This window comes from Schistocerca americana, chromosome 1, assembly GCF_021461395.2.
Source record: "Schistocerca americana isolate TAMUIC-IGC-003095 chromosome 1, iqSchAmer2.1, whole genome shotgun sequence".
Taxonomy (NCBI): domain Eukaryota; kingdom Metazoa; phylum Arthropoda; class Insecta; order Orthoptera; family Acrididae; genus Schistocerca; species Schistocerca americana.
Window position 1 is genome coordinate 479,561,492 of NC_060119.1, and position 20,120 is coordinate 479,581,611.

At 40.7% G+C, this 20,120-nt stretch overlaps 1 protein-coding gene and 1 non-coding gene across 2 annotated transcripts in view; one reads left to right on the forward strand and one right to left on the reverse strand.

The window, feature by feature from the left end:
- The window catches only part of LOC124565148 (beta-1,4-glucuronyltransferase 1-like), a 92,265-nt gene that overhangs the window by 19,469 nt on the left and 52,676 nt on the right, over window positions 1-20,120 (reverse strand). The window lies entirely within an intron of this gene.
- On the forward strand, window positions 6,104-6,178 carry Trnas-cga. The gene has a single exon. It is a non-coding gene; the product is annotated as a tRNA-Ser (tRNA).

Consider the following 20,120-nt stretch of genomic DNA (forward strand, 5'->3'; position numbering starts at 1 on the left):
CACTCATTGTATCAGAACTGATGGCATCATTCTGCGATGTGCCCTGTGTGAAGTAAGTATCGCAGTCGACAACAAGCCTCAAAGAAGCGGAATAAACCAGTACATGTAGAACAACAAATATTTAAAGAACACGGAGCCTCATAAGACGAAACCTGAGCAAACTAATCTGATACACGCATTCACTTGAGGATCTGGAAAGCAGCGATCATTGAACGGTTTTAGTGCCGATCTTGCCGTGGCATGAATCCAGTCAGGAATTCCAATCCCCGAAGTAAACAATCCTACACTCACATCATTTCTTGAGAAGTAAACACAAACGTCATTAACGGATGAGAGCACTCTGAGTAAAAGTTACATACAGCCAATGTATGTCAAGGGTTTAGAGAAAATAAAAGAGCGGTCGGGAGACATGAAGTGGGATTCGTTTTAGATGAAACTACTGATGAGCTGAAAAGATATATTTTAAATATGTTGGTTTTTCCACCATCTGGTGAATGTGCAAAACCTGTGCTTTTAAAAATGTACCAACTCGAGAAGACATATGCCTGCAAGCTACTGCAATCATTCAAAGACCATGTATGAACCTATGGCCACGAGGCATACAATACGAAAGCGTCAGGTTTGTGGTGACTGACAAAGCACGCTCCATGCTTTCAGCTTTCCAACAGTTGAAGGGCATGTACTCCAACCTCAACCAAGGGACATGTATTGCACATGGTCTGAATCGTGTTTTCGAAAAAGTGAGGGAGAATTACTGTGCGGTAATTGACTTCACCGCTGGTCTCAAGAAGATACTGGTAAACGCTCCCAGTCGTCAAGTTTTGTATCAAGAAATGACAGAGCTCCATCTTCCACAGTTTTCTGTCATCACAAGGTGATGTACTTGGATAAGATGAGCAATTTTCTCGTGAAAAAACATTGATGAAATCAAACACTTCATATGTGCCCTAGAATCGATGGACGTAGCAGCGATCAATCAAGCTCAACAAGTAGTCAATAACAAAGACCTGGAGTAGGAACTTTTGGCAGTGTATGGCGACAGCTATTTGCTTGGTATCATTCTGAGTTTGGAAGAAAAAGATATGGAGGAGGAACCGTGGAAGAAGTTGGTGAGTATTAGGGACATCCTTGATGGATTTGCTAAACAGAAGTTCAAATTAAATTTGAAGAACAATCAAGATGTGGAAACTTTTTTAACTGTGACTAAATTTGCTTTATAGGTGCTGGAAAGATATGCTCCATTGGTTTCTGTAGATGTCGAGCGAAATTTCTTCGTGTGTAATGACCTAGTGAGCTCAAAGCGCCAGCGACTTACTGTCAAAAATATTGACATGATTTGTGTAACCAAGTATAAAAGAATCCTGTAAATGGGACAAAGAAAGACGAGGATGATTTAAACCCAAATAAAGTAATTTCAGCACCACCTCTTTTGTATCTTTTTGTATTTATTTTCAGAACCTTCTTCTTTTTGGATCATAATTTGTACCTTAAAATCCTAGTAATTGTACTGTCAGGATACAAAGAAATATGCTTACGGCAGATAGTGACGTACAGTCAGTGCCTAAGGTATTCTTCATGAAGATGAACATAATTATACCGGTGGGTATAGTCCTCCATCATCTTCCAGCGCCGTTTGCTGAAGTCTAGGTTTGCGACTTTGGCAACTCAAAAGTCGGGACGCTGCCACCTTTGGCAAGTCAAAAGTCAGGTCATGTCGAACAGAAGGTTGCACTTAATACATGAAATGTTCAGGTCTTACCAACGTTCCTCAGTTTTTATCCTCACGGCAAACTGAACCATAGATACCACGCTTGAAATTTTAAAATATCTAAAAGTTAAGTCCTTACCTAAGAGCCCTATACTGGCGAAAATCTAGGGGATTCGGGCTGGATCTTGTAGAAGTACTTGTTCTGTGATGTAGCGGCCTTGAAATTTTTTCTCGTGCAGAACATGCCGATAGAATTCAGAGCAGCTCAAGTAATTCATTTTTAACAAGAAGATTACTTTCCACATATTTCAGCTTAAGTTTGTTTCACGCATCAGTCCACAAGTTTCTCATGAGGGAAAACACCTGTTCTACAAGCGCGAATAGAAAACACAAATTTCTCTCTCTTTTATAAATTTGAGGCTGCAATTTTACCAAACAAATGAACTCATTTATTGGTCTGTTTGTAAATCTGTAGTTTTAAAAGTTTCGATGAGACTTCTTAACGCTGCGAATTCATTGTCTAATCCGTCATCGTTTACTTTTGTGCTATGGTCTTTTGAAATATCTATTACGCTACAAGAGGTCATCTCATCTTTCATGCTCAGGCGAGATACTGAAAATAAACCACATATTTCGTTAGTTTAGGCTTCTCTGAGAAACTTTAGCAGCATCTTTCCTAACATTGTCCTTGACCGATTTGCTCAATCTCTTCAGATTTTTATTCGCATTAAACGCAAGAAAACCAACTTTTAATCTAGATTCAAAGTTTTTCTTCAAACATTCTAAAATGTCGTAAAGACCTGTAGCCTGCTCTTTCCGACTTTTAAGTCGTAAAATAGTTGATGTTACAAAACTCATGTAGTTATGTATGAACTACATGTGTAAAAAGGGAAGTCGCCATTCGTCTTCTTTGTCTACGCCTTTGACGAAAGTCCATATTAAAGAGTTGGTCAGTAAGACAGAATAGCTTCCCACTGTCTTAGTCAGCACTCAAGAACTGGCAAAGAGGACAACCACCGTACATGAATATACCGTTAAACTTTTGGATGTTCTTTTTCAACGATGTCAAATATTTGTTTGAGTTCATAAGTTTCCTTATTAGAAGAGAAGTCGTTGTAGGCTTTCAATACTAGACTCTCGACATTTTGGATGCGTTTTTGGCCATTTTATGAATAGCATGACAGTTAAAATTCTCTCTGATTATATTATTAATTAAAGATTTAAAATTCTGAAAAACTAAGTGATGTTTTACGAAGATCACTGCTGCATTGTCTACACAGAAACTTGATATAATATTTACTTCCAAACTGTGTTTATCTAAAACGAACTTATTTTTCCCGAAAATAGCTCAGCTGTTTCATTACTATCGTTATAGGAGCTTAGTAATTTCTACTTCAATCCATGTACCTCAGTAAACTATGTTATCGACACAGGAGAGCCTTTAATATCACCTTTATTGGAGGCATCTATCGAAACAGAAAAAGCACCATCTTGTGATATATTTTCTACGAGTTCTACCAAGTGCGTAGCCAACACATTTTGTACTACCATCTCACATTTTGTATGTCCACAATGAAGTTTCGAACTTAATTTTAAGTGTTTGAAAATTGTGCTTCCTAGATTAATATTACTATCTGTAGAAACATAACTAACGTTACGCATAACTCCACAATATAGACGTGACAGTTCAGCAGTGAAACTTAATTGTCAACACAAGACTACTTTACACTACAAAAGCCTGCAATCGATTTACTTTTAGAAGTTGATGGTTCAAATGGCTCTGAGCACTATGGGACTCAACTGCTGAGGTCATTAGTCCCCTAGAACTTAGAACTAGTTAAACCTAACTAACTTAAGGACATCACAAACATCCATGCCCGAGGCAGGATTCGAACCTGCGACCGTAGCGGTCTTGCGGTGCCAGACTGCAGCGCCTTTAACCGCACGGCCAGAAGTTGATGCAAGAGAAAGTTTGTTTCTCTCTTGAAAATGCTTTCTCACGGCCCCAATACACTCACTTTTTATTGAAAAGGAAGCAAAACACTGTACACTGTACCATCTCTTCATCATTACCTTTAGCCAACCAAATTTTGAAATGTTTATATTCTGACTGTTCATTACTAAATGAGCAAATTTTCACTTTTCAGACCTGATTCTGTCATAATTGTTGTCTCTATTCTCGTTGCCACTGCTATTTGTATTTCTACTTAATCTACTGAGCATTTTAAACATGACTCGCACTTTCGAAAGCGCTAATGTCACCGCAATATTAATAATGGCTTGCTCTTACGGTATACCGACAATACGAAACATGTCAATACTCCTTCACTGTATCGCTCCATAACTAAACATATTTTGAAAACGAGAGCGCAAAAACCCATTGTTTTGTTGGTCTCTCGTGTTTGCACGTATTGGCTTTGGTTAACAAGAGTAAGATGATAAAATTAAGAATATGAAATAAAAAATTATGCACCATGTTATAAAATAGTAAAACTGTATATGTAAACCATAACAGTAGGAACTAGAGGTGTCCCATCATTCTCATGTAGAAACACGAGACAATCATAGATAAATAGGGACGATTCCTACAAAATCGGGACGTGTGACAACGCTAGCAATCCCCACAAGGTGGGGGCGTCGTCTGCGAAGCATCTCCCATGCTCTGAGTTCAATATGCAGGCTGTTTCATTCGCTTGACGTCCTCCAAAGACATCGGCTGTAAGTCCACGTAAACGAAATCGCTGCCCCTGCACCTCCTTTATACTGAAAATCTAAAATGGCATTGGCTTGTGACTAATCTTGTTGCTTGAAAATGTACTAAAGTATTCATCACGAAACCAGCCGAAATTTTGACTTTACGACAGCCTTCCGTCACTTCCAGCATGTTTTACGTATTCTAACATATCCCTCGTTCTCTCCACACTAGCTGGTGTCAGAACGGTTTGTTACTGTACTAGAATTCGCCCGAGAGTATAACTCTGACCCATCTGCCATTGGTCCCAGCCAGTTTATGCTGTTCCCTCCACAGTGCAGAGTGTGAGCTAGTGGAAAGTGGTGCCCAGACATGCACGGTCTCCTAGGATTGCAGGTCTTGTCTGCTGTTGCCTGTGATCTGCTACTGGAACAGGCGAATATTCAGTGCGGTCCAGCAGAAGAGCGTCGCAGCAGATAGCAGACTGGACTCACATACTGGAGGACGACAGCTCGAATCCCTACCCGATCGTCCAGATTTAGGTCGTTTGTCATTTCTCTAAATTGCTTAAGACAAATCCTGGAACAGTTCCTGCACCCAACCCGAGCTCGTTTTCTGTCTCGCCTCCTCGTCGAGGGGCATTGAAACCTAAACTTTTCTGTTTAGTATCTTATGGACATCTGGAAATCTCCTTCTTACGCAGCAAGTGTCGGACACTGTATGAGGAAACATGTAGACTACTACAGGAGCGACTTAGGATGATGCCTAAAGATAGGTAGCTGACACAAAGCCATCATGTCAGAAAATTTTATATCACGCTGGAGAAAATAACGATGCTGAGGCTATAAAAAAAAAAGAACAAAGTATGAGGGCCACACCAAAAGAAATGCACACTATTTTTGTAAAAATACAGTGTCCATTCTGCATGTATGAAAGTCTTACAGTGTGTAGATATATCTTTCCCGCTTGTTTTCAAACTTAGTTCAACCTGAAACTTCCTGGTAAATTAAAACTGTGCGCCGGACCGAGACTCGGACTCGGGACCTTTGCCTTTCGCGGGCAAGTGCTCTACCAACTGAGCTACAAGTACGACTCACGCCCCGACCATACAGCTTTTACTTCTGCCAGGAGACGAAGTACTGGCAGAAGTAAAAGCTGTGAGGACGGGGCGTGAGTCGTGTTTGGGTAGCTCAGTTGGTAGAGCAAAAAAAAAAAAAAAATGGTTCAAATGGCTCTGAGAACTATGGGACTTAACATCTGTGGTCATCAGTCCCCTAGAACTTAGAACTACTTAAACCTAACTAACCTAAAGACAACACACACATCCATGCCCTAAGCAGGATTCGAACCTGCGACCGTAGCAGTCGCGCGGTTCCGGACTGAGCGCCTAGAACCGCTAGACCACCACGGCCGGCGTTGGTAGAGCACTTGCCCGCGAAAGGCAAAGGTCCCGAGTTCGAGTCTCGGTCCGGCACACAGTTTTAATCTACCAGGAAGTTTCATATCAGCGCACACTCCGCTGGAGAGTGAAAATCTCATTCTGGAAACATCCCCTAGGCTGTGGCTAAGCCATGTCTCCGCAGTATCCTTTCTTTCAGAAGTGCTAGTTCTGCAAGGTTCGCAGGAGAGCTTCTGTAAAGTTTGGAAGGTAGGAGACGAGATACTGGCAGAAGTAAAAGCTGTGAGGACAGGGCGTGAGTCGCGCTTGGGTAGCTCAGTTGGTAGAGCACTTGCCCGCGAAAGGCAAAGGTCCCGAGTTCGAGTCTCGGTCCGGCGCACAGTTTTAATCTACTAGGAAGTTTCATATCAGCCCACACTCCGCTACAGAGTGAAAATCTCATTCTTAGTTCAACCTGTTCCCTTGAGTGGCGCCATCACAGCATGTCTTCAAAATGGCTGCTACACTTGACGTTCGTCAGAAGCAACGTGCTGTCAGAATTCCTGTGCTATGAAAACGAGACACTGGGAAACATCCACAAGAGGTTGAAAAAGGTGTATGGAGATGCTGCTGTCGATAGCTGTACAGTTAGTCGGTGGGCAAGCAGGTTACGTGAGGAAAGTGTGCACGGCAATATTGAGGATTGTCTTGGCAGTGGCAGGTCTCGTAATACACACACTCCAGAGAGTTAAGGAATTGGTGACTGCTGACAGACACATCACAGTGAACGAATTGTCACGCTACGTTGGGATAGGGGAAGGAAGTGTTTGCAGAATACTGAGAGTGTTGGCGTTAAAAAAGGTTTGGGCCAGGTGGGTTCCCAGGATGTTGACAGTGGCTCACAAAGAAACAAGAAAAACGGTATGCAGCGAACGTTTGGAACAATAGGAGAATAGTTGAGATGAATTTCTTGGAATAATTGTGACAGGTGATGAAGCATGGCTCCATCATTTTTCACCAGAGACGAAGAGGCAATCAATGGAGTGGCATCATCAAAATTCATCCAAGAAAAAAAAAATTCAAAACCACACCTTCTGCTGGAAAAGTTATGGCTACGGTGTTTTTCGATTCCGAAGGACTCTTGCTTGAGGACATGATACCAAGTGGAACCACCATAAATTCTGATGCATATGTGACGACACTGAAGAAACTTCAAACTCGACTGAGTCGTGTTCGACCACATCGGCAAAAGCAGGATGTTTTGCTGTTGCACGATAATGCACTGCCACATGTCAGTCAAAAAACCATGGAAGCGATCACAAAACTCGGATGGACAACAGTGAAACACCCGCCTTACAGTCCTGACCTGGTTCCATGTGACTGTCATCTCTTTGGGAAACTGAAAGACACTCTTTGTGGAACAAGGTTTGAAGATGATGACTCCCTTGTGTTCGCTGCGAAACAGTGCCTCCAACAGGTTGGTCCAGAATTTTACCGTGCGGGTATACAGGTGCTGGTTCCAACATGGCGTAAGGCAGTTGAGAGGGATGGAGATTATGTGGAGAAATGAAAATATTGTTCCTAAAGGATGTATCTACACACTGTAAAACTTTCAGACATGTAGAATAAAAGATGGATTAAAAAAACAGTGTACATTTCTTTTAAAGTGACCCTCGTAGAACGTTCTGATTAATTTAACTGAAGGAAGGGATCCTGGAAATATTGATAATTCTGAAAGGTCAAGGTTCTAACTAATATGCAAACTGTGTCGTAAGAGTCTACTTGTTACATTGCAAGAACCGATTTTCAGTGATGAATGCAAATATGAGGGGCGTTCAATAAGTAATACAAAACTCCTTTTTCTCGGCCAGTTTCTGTTGCAAAAATGCGGGATTTCTTGTGGGACATGGTGGAAAACTCCCGCGTCAGCCCCAGCAGTCTTATGAAGTTCCGATAGGTGACGGCGCTATACACAGTGGCGTCTGTGACGGAGGTCCGTTCCAAACAGAGAGGTGTCTCTGAGTTCCTTTTTGTGGAAGACCAGATACTCAAAGTAGCTTCCAGAATATCTACGGTGACCTGGAAGTGAACAAAAGTACGCTGACTTGCTGGGCGAGGCGTTCGTCATCATCGCAACAAGGTAGCGCAAACCTGTCCGACCTCCCATGTGCCGGACGGTCGACCACAGCTGACTCGTGAAATGTTGGAACGTGCGGACACTGTGATCCTCGGATTACAATGAAACACCTCGCTGCACAACTGGACATAGGTGGTAGTGCTTACCCACTCGTACACCATTTTGGGTACACAAAGGATGAAACGTCCCCTTAGAACAATTATACATGACTGTGCTTAAACTGACACACAATATTTTTAGCGCAACGCAATCTGACTTTCAAAAATCCCTACAAAAGAATGGCCCTGACTAACATTAACCTATACGTTTCACAAATCACTTACCTCACAAAAATCTTCGTTACTCAAGCTACTGCAATACAGCGAGCGCCACTACTGCCAGCTAAATAAAAGATTCAAACTACTGAAGGCACTAACTACTGATAGGCATAGCAAATGAAAGATTTTGATAGAGAACAAACAATGTGTTTACCTTAATAGTCATAATATATATAGCAGTTCATGCCATCCCGTCTTACAAATTTCAAAACTCCGCCATTTCTCTCCCCACATCCACCACTGCTGGCGGCTCACCTCCAACTGCGCAACGGTATGCGCTGTTAACAGCCAACAGCCCAACACTACAATAGCGAATATTACAACAATGCCACCCAGGCACAGACTGCACACAGCACAGCCAGTGATTTTCATACAGAGCGCTACGTGGCGTTACCAATATAAAAACCTAGACAGCCTACTTACATAGCCCCCATGCTCCCTACAAAAAATTTTACAAATTGTTTTGGGCAGTGGCCAATACAGATTTGAAGAAATTTTTCATAATTACGATAACAAAGATATCAAATGCACACACTTATTAATACAATGTTGGTCAAAGGTAAAATTTTCTCTCAGTCCATAAAGACAGTCCTGATCGTTCATCACAGTAAAATAGCAGTGTTTTTCTCAATGTCTGAGCAGTAAAAGAAAATGCACACGGAAGTAGTGGATTTCCATGTAGTCTTGAAGAAATAGTGTTGTCCTTCCAACGGAAAGACAGTGCTGACTCTTGACATGCAGACAGGTAATGGGCCACAACAGAGCAAACCCACAGCAGAGTCATTTGAAGTTTTGAAGAATACTGGTAGGTAGGTCATCAGAGCAGACCCACTGTAGTCCTGGTAGAGATTATGGTATCGGTGGGCCACCAGAGGTGCAGACCCACTGAAGTCCTTGTAGAAATAATAGTATTGGTGGGTCATCAAAGGTGCAGACCGTCATCAAAGGTGCAGACCGTCATCAAAGGTGCAGACCCACTGTAGACGTTGTAGAGACGGCCAACAGCCATCTGTTGCGACTGTGCAGGTGCACAATCACCATCGAAGAGTCTTGCAGAGAACATAGCAAGTCCATAAACCACCACTTGTGCACTCACAAAGTTTTTGAATTGTCATTAGAACCAGCAATGCTGTTAACCAGTCCCTTGCTGACTTATTAACACACGTGCAAGCACAAACAGTCCCAACTTCTCACATATTGTCCGTATACTATGACCAACAGAAACGTGTGCAGTGAAATGTAACTTGCAAGTTACTTAATTTGATGAACTGGTGTCAATTACAATTTTATAACATAAGAATACAATAAGAAAGGTACAAAATACATCATTAAAGAACATAACAATACAGATAACATTTGTAGTAATACGGGCTTTACAAAAGAATCGAAATAAAATATACATCAGTGTTACGAGGATTATGACATAAGTAAACACATAAAAGATCAAAATAACTTTTGGAACATCAACTTCACACATGAGCATGTGAATGTAGCTTAGTATTAGAAGAGAAAAAAATTCTATGAAACAGTACACAGAGACAGGAAGAAAACAAATACACAAGGGTACACAAACACATAGTGGGATAATACAAAAGGAAAGGACAGGGTTTGTTCGCAGTGTAACATTTGGTACTGCAGTCCAACCCAAAACTTCATTCCATAGATCTTTCGTCTTATTTCGACATTTGTTTCCACCAAAAAAAAATCCTATCCAAGCATGCACTCTGTATTTAGATGTTCACACATTTCTTACCTCATTATTTATTTTCCATTATCTTACCTCATCATTTATTTCCAAGAAAATCCTACCTATACCTGCTTTCTGTACATTTTTCGTATAAATTCTCAATGCATTTCTTCCAATTCATCGCAACTCATTCTCTTATATATTCTACCCCCTCTTAAGCTAACTTAAATCTACTGAGCTCAGATGCTAAACTAAGGGACAAGGCAATGCAGCAGCACAAAACAATTAATACAAACAGCAATGAAAAAAATGGAAATTGTCAAAGTAAGCTACAGTAAATCTAAATTATCAAGCAAATGCAACATTACAACTAATATGAGCCAATGTGCAGCAACAAGAAAAATAAATCAGTAGTAAAACTGGCTTAACAGAGTAATACTAAGTGACATTTAGTAGCACTATGCCTGGCAAATGGCAGCAGCAAGTGCAATAACCTATATCTAAACGTGACAAAGCACAAGCAGAAAGAATATTACAGTAAAAATGGCCATTTTTAATACCTATGTCACATCTTAACACTAGAGTGATGCATCACAAAAACTTACTCTGCAAAAAAGTTACCAAGTCATTAAAAAATTATTTATGCAATTCCTGTGAAAGGAAATGTCTATTTGTGCTCTCTTTTCTAAGAAAGTATACCATAAACGTATTCTTTACTGGGTCTGTAGACAGAAAATAGTGATATTAGTACATCTATTAAATTTTATAATAACCAATGCTGCAGTGCAGCTAGAAACTAGATATTAAAGAAAATGAGCAAATATGTACAAAGGAAGGTATGAAACATCATTCTTTAGCCATATGGCATTTCATAAGGTAGCAAAAAAAATCTCAGAACTAGAAAGACAATAGTCATAATCAGGTGTATAGACATAAAAATATTTCTCGTCATTTCATTAGGCATTTCAGTAAATATCATAAATTAAGAGCTCCACAGTGGTATCATATGTTTTCAAGTTTGAGCATGTCATATTTGCGATGCTTTCTACAAAGGAATGTCAGTAGCGAGGATAATGGCCTCCTTTTTTTTTTACTCCACCTGTGCCTCTGAAAGGCACACACTAATGACTTTTTTCCAGGCGACTGTCGCGCAGCTGGGTGCCCACGACGCATTACGTGAAGGTGGTCACTTAACTTTCTTACTGAAATATTTACGACACCAGTTTGCATTACAGTGACAGTCTCATATAAAAAATTTCACAGGTCGAGAATTTGCGTTGCAAACGTGTAGAAACAAAGTCCTGTGAATATAACAGTGTTCAAAAAGTTTTTGTTGACATTGTGATACATTCACGCATTTACACACATTTCATAGCTCTTAAAGTACGATTCTTGGTTTCCAACATCCTTTTCCACAAATCAGAGTCCCTAACCACTACTCATTATTCATACACGTATTCGTCGACATTTCTTCAATATTTCATTATAATAAATACGTAGCATAATCAAATTCCTCATATAACATCAGCTTATTGATGATAAACATACCTCAACAGCATAATACACATTGTCATCGTAATAGTAACATCATAGCACCTCAGTTAAATCTCAAAAACGTCGTAGCTTTCTGCAATAATGTCAAAACCAAAATAAAAAACCTCGGCTCATTTCAACAGTGTCATCTACCTCCAACGTACTTTAAAAATCGTGATCCCATACCAAAGCTCTCATAGTATCACAATGGTTCCGAAAATATGTGAACATTTCACAAAGTACAGACAAAATACAATTTCATAAGTGTGAAGTTATCCAACTGTGTAATTACGTAAACATCTGTCACTGATGTAGTAAAATAAATATTTGTCTCTCTCAGTTAAATGATCAGATAGCTGTGTAATTCTGTGTTAGAGAAATATGGTACCGATGTGTAAAGTTGTATAAGCAAATACCATATTAGCTAGGGCTCCTTGTGCTTGCCAAACACATGGTACACAAAGTAGGCGTGTACCCCCCCGTGAGGATTAATGTAATTATACCCTCAGGTGTTACAGATTACAGCAATGGAATGAAATGTATCGTGGAAAACCTTTGTATCGTTGTACTTCAAATATCTTTAAAAATAAATGATTTAAGTACAAAATTAATCACTCAAATACGTGTACTGTAGCGCTAAACTGTGCGTCGTCTTGTAAGATAATCTCTGTGGAAGTGTCGTAGTTATCGTCCTCTGAAAGCTAAGTTCTGCACAAGCCAATGTACTTACCTCATGATAAACAAAAGTGAAATGTTTTGCGTATAGATATCTTAGTTATTACGCTTATTGCCGTGATGATGAAAGTACTGTGCTGTAACGTACTGTTGTGCTATGGAAAAGGCAGTCTCATTGTAGCTATACCACAAAAGTTACCACTAAAACATGTTTTACTTTCCAGAATAATACAGAAAAACTGTGCGGATATAAAACAGAAACACTGCAAAAGCAACATTGTAAATGGTCACTCATTAGCAGCATCGTGATGAAATTGTGTAGCTGTCACATAAACTAACCACTGTGTCATCTAGTATCTCACAGAAAGTACTTTAAATCCAGAATGTATTTTCAAGTAAACCAAAATGTTGCATTAAAATCTCATTAGCAGTACTGGTAAACGTTCTAAGTATGTGAGCCTTATAGACGTTACGTAATCGTGCAACTAACAAGCAAGAATGTACACACACAATAACACTGTGACGTCTGTTCACTATAACAATGCATTCGTAATTTGTGTTTAAATAAGTTCTCTTGGTTCTTGACTGGATGTTTAACTTCAAACATTGTTGCATGTTAACAGTTTCTAAGTCAGACAAAGCATACTAGTAACGTGAAGTGATACATTGTATGGCAAAGACAAAGTTAAAAAGCAGATTATCTCTCAATAAACGGTTTTACATGTGAAATGTGGTGTAAACCTTTACTCTTCCTAGTACGCAGAGTTTCAACTTCAACACAATTATCATACGGTATACGTCGGTAAGGAATGCTAAAATTTTTCTCAAGGTTAGCGTCTATGTTATTTTTCTCTGAGCCAGCCGGCGCACGTGGCTGCCTGCGGTGCGAGTCATTGTCTGCTATCACTTTGTTGGCGTCCGTCGTTATTGGGATTAGGAGACCTAACTTCTACTAATTCACCTTGACGAGAAGGCCCTGCCCTGTTTGAAACTCGCCAGTTCTGATGCAGTTCAGGTCTGTCGTTACTATTATATCGTCTGTCATCATGTCGGTAGATTTCATAGTTTCTTTCTTGCCGATCATGTGGTGGGGAATTTCCTTCCTGAATTGTAACTGTGCACTGAACTGTTGCATCTGAAGTTATTCTGTCTCCCTTGATAATAATTGTTTTTGTTCCCATATTGTCTGTTTATATGGTAATCTCTGTCATATTCATTACTACGGAAATGCGATCCTTCTCTGTAACTATTATTACTCCGCCAGTGGTTGTCATATGGGTGGTGTCTGTTTTGGTCACGATTTGCGTTGTAAGAATTGACTTGTCGTGTCCAGTTATTGTTTCTGTCGTCACGGAATTGTGACGGATGTGACCTGTAGTGATTGTTTTCCTGTTTTCGCATCCTGTGACTGTCTGTGTCAATTTCTAATTCTTGTAAGAGTCCCTGAAAAGCTTCAATATCGTCTTTGCAACGCCCTGCCAAAATAATATGTCGTAAATGTTGAGGTAGTTTGACTAAGCAAATGCGGATGAGTTCCGAGAAGCTGTATGGGTTTGACAGGTACTGATTCTTGTGTAACATGTCTTCAAAATATTTCACAAGACTGGAAAATTCAGATTGTTCGAAATGTTTCATCATTATGATGCTATGTTTTACTCGGTCTTGTGTAGCTTGAGACCAATATGCTGAGAGGAAGGCATGATAAAATTCTCCTTCACTGTGAAAATCGTGAATGACTGATCGCATTCTTTCAGCTGGTTCATTCTCTAAGTAGCCACACATAAACTCTAATCTGTGCTCTAATGACCAGTTGGGAGGAGAACAATGAGAGAATTGATGGAGCCACGCTTGTGGATGAATGTCGTTGCCAGAATTCTTAAATGTTTTGAATTTACAAGTAGTAATGAACAGCTTATAGTTAAAATTATCGTGTCGACGAGTAGCATATCGGTCATTGTTACGTCGTGTTGGCGGTGCACCTTGCCAATTTCTTTCATAATTTCCGAAATGCCCTGTGTTATTATTTTGTGGCTTTTCCGTATTTCTAAGTTCCTCTTCCCACGTTGGAACACGAGTGTCCTCTGAAATATGTAATTTTTGTATTACTTGTGCCAACTGATATTGTACTTCCCGGATTTCTCTTTTGTATTGTGTATTAATTTGATTCTGATTTTGTTTGAATTTCTTAATTTGTTCATACTCTTCTGTGTCAGTGATGGCCACAGGCAATGTGTCATTCAGATCATCATCTACCTTTGCAGATAAGTTAGTGAACTGATCCAAAACTTCGGCTAATTGCTCCGATAGTGTACTTATTTCCTCAGTGTGGTTTTCTGAACCAAGTTTCAGAGTATCTACTGTGTCCTTTAAGTTTTCCTGAGTTTTTGCAAGTTGCATAACTGAATCGGTAGATGCAACTGAGTCAATTTTAGCTTGCAAGGTCTCATGATATTCATGAACAATAGTTTGCAGTTCTTTTATGGCTACTTCGTGATTCTGTAATGCATTTTCATGCCGCGAAAAAATAGGTTGAAAATGCTCACAAATTTGTGTTTTTACGTCATTACAGACTTTTTGACATTTCTACTCAATGTTATGTAACTCAGTAGTTAAATCTTCACGTGTTTGTTCAAGTGTGGTGTCTAACTTTCGAAGATTTTGTTCCATTGTGTCTAACTTTTGAAGCTTTTGCTGTGTTTGTCTCTGATTTTGTTCCATTGTGTCTAACTTTTGAAGATTTTGTTCCATTGTGTCTAACTGTTGCTGTGTTTGTCTCTGTTGTTGTTGCATTGTGTCTAACTTTTGAAGATTTTGTTCCATTGTGTCTAACTTTTGAAGCTTTTGTTCCATTTGTTGCATTAATTGTAATAACAATGCACTGGTGTCTGAAACATGTTCCTCAGTGCTATTCGACAATGCATTTGAACCGGCAATATTCGCATTTTGAAAAGCAGGAAATGTGTCTTGACTTATTTGAGAAAACGGCGAGGATCCAAAACCTGAATCTACAGTATTTACAGGATTTTGTCCTGTCATTTCGGATTCCTGAGGCAAGCTGTTGCCGACCGATCGATCAATAATGCTTCCCTGTTCACTAATTGTTTCACTGCCTACACCATTATTTGCAGCCCCCTCCATTTCCCTATGCACAATTACGAAATTACTATTTTGAACATTAGTTAATTCATTATACGGTGGCGCTAACACACTGCTTTCGTCTTCACTGTCATTACTCAGTTTACTTTGGAGCCTAGTATTACGTTTTTTACACTCCATTATTGTCACAATATTTCACACGACAACACAGAAAAGCACAATTTGAAGAGCAAAATAAGAAAACATATTAACATAGCATTGATAATAATATCTCATCAATTGCAAGCGCAGCTACAAAATACTTGGTGCAAATCTACATGCGTGCCACAACTGTTTTACTGTACAAGAATGAAAAACTACAACTACAAAGGAAATTCTCTCTAAAATTACGCGCTAGCAATAAACAAAGGCTGCACTAATTGCACAAACTACAAGAAAAAATTCAGAAGATTCCAGTGAGGTATCCTTGCAGGGTCGCCATATGAAACGTCCCCTTAGAACAATTATACATGACTGTGCTTAAACTGACACACAATATTTTTAGCGCAACGCAATCTGACTTTCAAGAATCCCTACAAAAGAATGGCCCTGACTAACATTAACCTATACGTTTCACAAATCACTTACCTCACAAAAATCTTCGTTACTCAAGCTACTGCAATACAGCGAGCGCCACTACTGCCAGCTAAATAAAAGATTCAAACTACTGAAGGCACTAACTACTGATAGGCATAGTTAGCAAATGAAAGATTTTGATAGAGAACAAACAATGTATTTACCTTAATAGTCATAATGTATATAGCAGTTCATGCCATCCAGTCTTACAAATTTCAAAACTCCGCCATTTCTCTCCCCACATCCACCACTGCTGGCGGCTCACCTCCAACTGCGCAACGGTATGCGCTGTTAACAGCCAACAGCCCAACACTACAATAGCGAATATTACAACAATGCCACCCAGGCACAGACTGCACACAGCACAGCCAGTGATTTTCATACAGAGCGCTACGTGGCGTTACCAATATAAAAACCTAGACAGCCTACTTACAAGGTGTGTGTTCCCTGGGTTCTTCGCCGCCTAACAGAAGGCTATAAGGAGCAACGAAGGATCAGCTGTGCGGAGTTGATTGCGCGTTGCGAGGCTAGTCGAATGTCACAGACGATGAAGCATGGTTTCATCACTTCGAACCGGAAACAAAACATCAATCCACGGTGGGCGCTATACCACCTCTCCCTCGGAGAAGAAGTTGAAAGCCACATGCTCAGCCGGTAAAGTCATGGCGATGATCTTCTGGGATTCTGTAGGGGCTATTCTGTTTAACGTCCTCCTCATGGCGCAACGAGCAGTTCTGAACTGTGCTGTGCCACCCTCAGGAAATTAAAGAAACGACATGAACGTTCGTCGCCACAAAAATGCAAACGAACTTCTCCTCCTTGACAACGCCAGGCCTCACAGTTGTCTGTGCACCAGAGAGAAGCTCACAAAACTTCATTGGACACTTCTTCCTCTTCCACCCTACAGCCCGTATCTCGCATCTTCCGACTTCCTTCTGTTGAGGCTAATGAAGGATTCACCCCTGCCGGCCGGGGTGGCCGAGCGGTTCTAGGCGCTACAGTCTGGAACCGCGCGACCGCTACGGTCGCAGGTTCGAATCCTGCTTCGGGCATGGATGTGTGTGATGTCCTTAGGTTGGTTAGGTTTAAGTAGTTCTAAGTTCTAGGGGACTGATGACCTCAGAAGTTGAGTCCCATAGTGCTCAGAGCCGTTTGAACCATGTTTTTGATTCACCCCTCAGGAAGCGTTATGTGGCTGATGGGGAGGTTATTGATGCAGCAGGACGTTGGTTCCGACGTAGACCAGTAGAGCGGTTGCTAAAAAAAAAAAAAAAAAAAAAAAAAAATATTCAAATGTGTGTGAAATCTTATGGGGCAAAACTGCTAAGGTCATCAGTCCCTGAGCTTACACACTACTTAACCTAAATTATCCTAAGGACAAACACACATACCCATGCCCGAGCGAGGATTCGAGCCTCCGCCGGGACCAGCCGCACAGTACATGACTGCAGCCCCTCAGACCGCTCGGCTAATCCCGCGCGGCTGAGCGGTTGCATGCGAGGGTACAAGCCCTCCCAGTAACGTAGAGTAAAGCCGATGCGTTGAGCAGAGATTATGCTCAAAAATAAGGTTTTGTAGTCAAAAGAGTGGGGAAGAATATGGTGCACTGAAATCTGAATAAAACAAACCCGCTTTCGGAAAAAAATGTGTGTTGCATTATTTATTGAACATCCGTCGTGTATCAAGTGCTAGCGCTATATCGAAAATATAAGATTAAGTTAATTACAACTCACGCTGGTCTTGCCGAGCTCCATCTGCGAAAGGAACCTAAAGAACTTTTAATGTATGCTGCAACGAAAACTACATTTTGCTTAGCAATTTTACGGCGATTTGCACTCTATGCAGCATATGTAGATAAATTTCTGCACGTGAAGCAAAAAATTTAGTACCTACACAGTAAGAAGACGTGAGCAAACTACGCGTACTGGATTTCCATTTTAGTGTGTTAATGTAAGTGTATTGTGCTACACCTCTACACCTCTTCTGATACAACTTTTAATACATTAATCTCACCAGTAACTCCGTCTAATTAAAATTGTGGATGCTGTAATCTTTTTTCTCCAATAATTTTTTTAATTAGTGTGTCAGCAGCACTATAACCCTGTAAAGAGCATATTTAACATCCAGATTTAAACAACATTAGCTTATCCAGAGTATTCAGGCAACAATTATTGGACATTAATATCAAATGTGTCTATCCTTCACCTGTTCCCTGCTGAGGTCACTTTAAATGTGGTGCCCGAATGTCTGTGGAGGAATGGCAGTCCGTTCCTTCTCAACAGCCGAAACCAGAGAAGGTAGTAACGTTGGACACTGGGGTATGGAGCGAAGTTAGCGTTCTAACTCATTCCACAGGTGTTCCATTGGGTTCCGGTCGGAACTATGAGCAGGCCAGTCCATATCAGGAATGTTATTACCCACAAACCATTGGCTCATAGATTGATACTTCATGACAGGATGAACTATCACGCTGACACAATGTCCGTCCCGTTAGCTGAGTGGTCAGCATGACGGATTGCCGTCCTACAGACCCGGGTTCGATTACCGGCTGGGTCAGGGATTTTCTCCGTTCAGGGATTCGGTGTTATGCTGTCTTCATCATCATTTTACCCCCATCCGGCGCGCAGGTCGCTCAATGTAGCGTCGAATGTAATAAGACTTGCACCAAGGCGGCCGGACCTGCCCCGTAAGGGGCCTCCCGGCCAATGACGTCAAACGCTCATTTCCATTTCCAATGAATCACCGTCTCCGAACTGTTCCTCAGCTGTATGCAGTACACAAGCTGAAAAATGTGTGCATATCCTTCAGCATTTAGTGTTCTGTTAAAGCAATAATAGGACCACACTTTAATTACGAAAAACTTTCTAGCACCATAACATCACTTCCCTCCTATTTTACTGTTGTTATCACGCATTATGTCATCTGAGGTTCTCCAGGCATTCGCCTAACCCAAAACCTTCCCTCTTATTGCCACATGGTATAGCATGATCCCTGTCCGTCAGTACGTGAGGCCTGCCTGGTCTAGATTTATCTGTGATTGTTATTCCCCTTTGGACTTCACAGTCACATCACCAACAGTCACCTTGGGAACTTTCAGGAAGGCTGAATTCTCCAGGAATGATTTATTACTCGGGTGAAATCCACACTAACTAGATACCTTCGACACTGCTAAGCTCTCCTCGCCGGCCCAATCTTCTTCTCGACTTATTACTCGATACTCCCCGCCTCCGTGTGCACTGATGGGGCCGCCTCTCTTGAGATCTATTACTGCACATTACATAGTGCGTTCGTATACCTTTGATTATATAGTCTGTTACACGGGAACTATGAACGAACATACAGAAATGATTGTTCTACTGTGTTTTGCGTAACATGTGGCTTTTTAAAGTTTCATTCATGGTTCACGCTCCTTACTATAAATTAAGTCGAAGTATGCGATATAATAACGTATTTTGCAGAAAGTGTTGAGTTTTCATAATGGCTACATAACATGTTGAGGAAAAGAAGGATATTAATTTGTTATTCATTCTTCAGAGAAAACACCCTTGCTCTCTACTCCATTCATCCCAAATACGTTTGTCCCAAGTAAACACCTGACCTCTAAACAGGTTGGCAGTGCTACAGTTGTTGTTGTTGTTGTGGTTGTGGTCTTCAGTCCTGGGACTGGTTTGATGCAGCTCTCCATGCTACTCTATCCCGTGCAAGGTTCTTCATCTCCCAGTACCTACTGCAGTCCACATCCTTCTGAATCTGCCAAGGGTATTCATCTCTTGGTCTCCCTCTACGATTTTTACCCTCCACGCTGCCCTCCAATACTACATTGGTGATCTCTTGATGCCTCAGAACATGTCCTACCAACCGATCCCTTCATCTAGTCAAGTTGTGCCACAAACGTTTCTTCTCCCCAATTCTATTCAATACCTCCTCATTAGTTATGTGATCTACCCATCTAATCTTCAGCATCCTTCTGTAGCACCACATTTCGAAAGATTCTATTCTCTTCTTGTCCAAACTATTTATCGTCCATGTTTCACTTCCATACATGGCTACACTCCATACAAATACTTTCAGAAACGACTTCCTGACACTTAAATCTATACTCGATGTTAACAAATTTCTCTTTTTCAGAAGCGCTTTCCTTGCCATTGCTAGTCTACATTTTATATCATCTCTACTTCGACCATCATCAGTTATTTTGCTCTCCAAATAGCATAACTGCTTTACTACTTTAAGTGTCTCATTTCCTAATCTAATTCCCTCAGCATCACCCAACTTAATTCGA